Source organism: Babylonia areolata, unplaced genomic scaffold (assembly GCF_041734735.1).
Source record: "Babylonia areolata isolate BAREFJ2019XMU unplaced genomic scaffold, ASM4173473v1 tig00020491, whole genome shotgun sequence".
Lineage (NCBI taxonomy): Eukaryota > Metazoa > Mollusca > Gastropoda > Neogastropoda > Buccinidae > Babylonia > Babylonia areolata.
The window spans coordinates 10,001-15,000 of NW_027468480.1; positions in this window are offsets into that span (position 1 = coordinate 10,001).

Below are 5,000 nucleotides of genomic sequence, written 5' to 3' on the forward strand. Positions count from 1 at the left end.
ACTTTGGCATGCTCGGAGAGAGAAAAAAGGAAAAAAAGAAAAAAAAGGTCCAGTAAAGGTTGTGGATAAAAGTAACCGGCTTTGGAGAATTGCCTGAATCCTTCCGGCGCTGTGAAAAAAAAAGACCAAAAAAAAGACCTGGTCGTCAACGCCTGCTCCTGTCCATGCCAAACGGCGTTTTCCTCTCAACTTTGGCATGCTCGCTGAGGAAAAGGCAGGTAAAGGTTGTGGATAAAAAGTAAACGCGCTGTGGAGAATTGCCCAAATCGTTCAGGCGCCGTGAAAAAAAGAAAGACGTAGTCGTCAACGTCTGGTCCCGTCAATGGCGAAGGGCGTTTTCTCTCAACTTTGGCATGCTCGCTGAGGAAAAGGCAGGTAAAGGTTGTGGATAAAAGTCCGAAGAACCTCGCTACAATTGCCAAAATCTTTCCGCTGCCATTCAAAAATGGACTACTCCTCCACACCTCCTCCCGTCCATGCCAAACGGCGTTTTCTCTCAACTTTGGCATGCTCGGAGAGAAAAAAAGGCAGGTAAAGGTTGTGGATAAAAAAGTAAAAAATTGCCAAAATACTTTCTGGGCCCTCAAAAAAAGGCCTACTCCTCAACGCCTGCTCCCGTCCATGCCGAACCGCGTTTTCTATCAACTTTGGCATGCTCGGAGAGAGAAAAAAGGAAAAAAAGAAAAAAAAGGTCCAGTAAAGGTTGTGGATAAAAGTAACCGGCTTTGGAGAATTGCCTGAATCCTTCCGGCGCTGTGAAAAAAAAAGACCAAAAAAAAGACCTGGTCGTCAACGCCTGCTCCTGTCCATGCCAAACGGCGTTTTCCTCTCAACTTTGGCATGCTCGCTGAGGAAAAGGCAGGTAAAGGTTGTGGATAAAAAGTAAACGCGCTGTGGAGAATTGCCCAAATCGTTCAGGCGCCGTGAAAAAAAGAAAGACGTAGTCGTCAACGTCTGGTCCCGTCAATGGCGAAGGGCGTTTTCTCTCAACTTTGGCATGCTCGCTGAGGAAAAGGCAGGTAAAGGTTGTGGATAAAAGTCCGAAGAACCTCGCTACAATTGCCAAAATCTTTCCGCTGCCATTCAAAAATGGACTACTCCTCCACACCTCCTCCCGTCCATGCCAAACGGCGTTTTCTCTCAACTTTGGCATGCTCGGAGAGAAAAAAAGGCAGGTAAAGGTTGTGGATAAAAAAGTAAAAAATTGCCAAAATACTTTCTGGGCCCTCAAAAAAAGGCCTACTCCTCAACGCCTGCTCCCGTCCATGCCGAACCGCGTTTTCTATCAACTTTGGCATGCTCGGAGAGAGAAAAAAGGAAAAAAAGAAAAAAAAGGTCCAGTAAAGGTTGTGGATAAAAGTAACCGGCTTTGGAGAATTGCCTGAATCCTTCCGGCGCTGTGAAAAAAAAAGACCAAAAAAAAGACCTGGTCGTCAACGCCTGCTCCTGTCCATGCCAAACGGCGTTTTCCTCTCAACTTTGGCATGCTCGCTGAGGAAAAGGCAGGTAAAGGTTGTGGATAAAAAGTAAACGCGCTGTGGAGAATTGCCCAAATCGTTCAGGCGCCGTGAAAAAAAGAAAGACGTAGTCGTCAACGTCTGGTCCCGTCAATGGCGAAGGGCGTTTTCTCTCAACTTTGGCATGCTCGCTGAGGAAAAGGCAGGTAAAGGTTGTGGATAAAAGTCCGAAGAACCTCGCTACAATTGCCAAAATCTTTCCGCTGCCATTCAAAAATGGACTACTCCTCCACACCTCCTCCCGTCCATGCCAAACGGCGTTTTCTCTCAACTTTGGCATGCTCGGAGAGAAAAAAAGGCAGGTAAAGGTTGTGGATAAAAAAGTAAAAAATTGCCAAAATACTTTCTGGGCCCTCAAAAAAAGGCCTACTCCTCAACGCCTGCTCCCGTCCATGCCGAACCGCGTTTTCTATCAACTTTGGCATGCTCGGAGAGAGAAAAAAGGAAAAAAAGAAAAAAAAGGTCCAGTAAAGGTTGTGGATAAAAGTAACCGGCTTTGGAGAATTGCCTGAATCCTTCCGGCGCTGTGAAAAAAAAAGACCAAAAAAAAGACCTGGTCGTCAACGCCTGCTCCTGTCCATGCCAAACGGCGTTTTCCTCTCAACTTTGGCATGCTCGCTGAGGAAAAGGCAGGTAAAGGTTGTGGATAAAAAGTAAACGCGCTGTGGAGAATTGCCCAAATCGTTCAGGCGCCGTGAAAAAAAGAAAGACGTAGTCGTCAACGTCTGGTCCCGTCAATGGCGAAGGGCGTTTTCTCTCAACTTTGGCATGCTCGCTGAGGAAAAGGCAGGTAAAGGTTGTGGATAAAAGTCCGAAGAACCTCGCTACAATTGCCAAAATCTTTCCGCTGCCATTCAAAAATGGACTACTCCTCCACACCTCCTCCCGTCCATGCCAAACGGCGTTTTCTCTCAACTTTGGCATGCTCGGAGAGAAAAAAAGGCAGGTAAAGGTTGTGGATAAAAAAGTAAAAAATTGCCAAAATACTTTCTGGGCCCTCAAAAAAAGGCCTACTCCTCAACGCCTGCTCCCGTCCATGCCGAACCGCGTTTTCTATCAACTTTGGCATGCTCGGAGAGAGAAAAAAGGAAAAAAAGAAAAAAAAGGTCCAGTAAAGGTTGTGGATAAAAGTAACCGGCTTTGGAGAATTGCCTGAATCCTTCCGGCGCTGTGAAAAAAAAAGACCAAAAAAAAGACCTGGTCGTCAACGCCTGCTCCTGTCCATGCCAAACGGCGTTTTCCTCTCAACTTTGGCATGCTCGCTGAGGAAAAGGCAGGTAAAGGTTGTGGATAAAAAGTAAACGCGCTGTGGAGAATTGCCCAAATCGTTCAGGCGCCGTGAAAAAAAGAAAGACGTAGTCGTCAACGTCTGGTCCCGTCAATGGCGAAGGGCGTTTTCTCTCAACTTTGGCATGCTCGCTGAGGAAAAGGCAGGTAAAGGTTGTGGATAAAAGTCCGAAGAACCTCGCTACAATTGCCAAAATCTTTCCGCTGCCATTCAAAAATGGACTACTCCTCCACACCTCCTCCCGTCCATGCCAAACGGCGTTTTCTCTCAACTTTGGCATGCTCGGAGAGAAAAAAAGGCAGGTAAAGGTTGTGGATAAAAAAGTAAAAAATTGCCAAAATACTTTCTGGGCCCTCAAAAAAAGGCCTACTCCTCAACGCCTGCTCCCGTCCATGCCGAACCGCGTTTTCTATCAACTTTGGCATGCTCGGAGAGAGAAAAAAGGAAAAAAAGAAAAAAAAGGTCCAGTAAAGGTTGTGGATAAAAGTAACCGGCTTTGGAGAATTGCCTGAATCCTTCCGGCGCTGTGAAAAAAAAAGACCAAAAAAAAGACCTGGTCGTCAACGCCTGCTCCTGTCCATGCCAAACGGCGTTTTCCTCTCAACTTTGGCATGCTCGCTGAGGAAAAGGCAGGTAAAGGTTGTGGATAAAAAGTAAACGCGCTGTGGAGAATTGCCCAAATCGTTCAGGCGCCGTGAAAAAAAGAAAGACGTAGTCGTCAACGTCTGGTCCCGTCAATGGCGAAGGGCGTTTTCTCTCAACTTTGGCATGCTCGCTGAGGAAAAGGCAGGTAAAGGTTGTGGATAAAAGTCCGAAGAACCTCGCTACAATTGCCAAAATCTTTCCGCTGCCATTCAAAAATGGACTACTCCTCCACACCTCCTCCCGTCCATGCCAAACGGCGTTTTCTCTCAACTTTGGCATGCTCGGAGAGAAAAAAAGGCAGGTAAAGGTTGTGGATAAAAAAGTAAAAAATTGCCAAAATACTTTCTGGGCCCTCAAAAAAAGGCCTACTCCTCAACGCCTGCTCCCGTCCATGCCGAACCGCGTTTTCTATCAACTTTGGCATGCTCGGAGAGAGAAAAAAGGAAAAAAAGAAAAAAAAGGTCCAGTAAAGGTTGTGGATAAAAGTAACCGGCTTTGGAGAATTGCCTGAATCCTTCCGGCGCTGTGAAAAAAAAAGACCAAAAAAAAGACCTGGTCGTCAACGCCTGCTCCTGTCCATGCCAAACGGCGTTTTCCTCTCAACTTTGGCATGCTCGCTGAGGAAAAGGCAGGTAAAGGTTGTGGATAAAAAGTAAACGCGCTGTGGAGAATTGCCCAAATCGTTCAGGCGCCGTGAAAAAAAGAAAGACGTAGTCGTCAACGTCTGGTCCCGTCAATGGCGAAGGGCGTTTTCTCTCAACTTTGGCATGCTCGCTGAGGAAAAGGCAGGTAAAGGTTGTGGATAAAAGTCCGAAGAACCTCGCTACAATTGCCAAAATCTTTCCGCTGCCATTCAAAAATGGACTACTCCTCCACACCTCCTCCCGTCCATGCCAAACGGCGTTTTCTCTCAACTTTGGCATGCTCGGAGAGAAAAAAAGGCAGGTAAAGGTTGTGGATAAAAAAGTAAAAAATTGCCAAAATACTTTCTGGGCCCTCAAAAAAAGGCCTACTCCTCAACGCCTGCTCCCGTCCATGCCGAACCGCGTTTTCTATCAACTTTGGCATGCTCGGAGAGAGAAAAAAGGAAAAAAAGAAAAAAAAGGTCCAGTAAAGGTTGTGGATAAAAGTAACCGGCTTTGGAGAATTGCCTGAATCCTTCCGGCGCTGTGAAAAAAAAAGACCAAAAAAAAGACCTGGTCGTCAACGCCTGCTCCTGTCCATGCCAAACGGCGTTTTCCTCTCAACTTTGGCATGCTCGCTGAGGAAAAGGCAGGTAAAGGTTGTGGATAAAAAGTAAACGCGCTGTGGAGAATTGCCCAAATCGTTCAGGCGCCGTGAAAAAAAGAAAGACGTAGTCGTCAACGTCTGGTCCCGTCAATGGCGAAGGGCGTTTTCTCTCAACTTTGGCATGCTCGCTGAGGAAAAGGCAGGTAAAGGTTGTGGATAAAAGTCCGAAGAACCTCGCTACAATTGCCAAAATCTTTCCGCTGCCATTCAAAAATGGACTACTCCTCCACACCTCCTCCCGTCCATGCCAAACGGCGTTT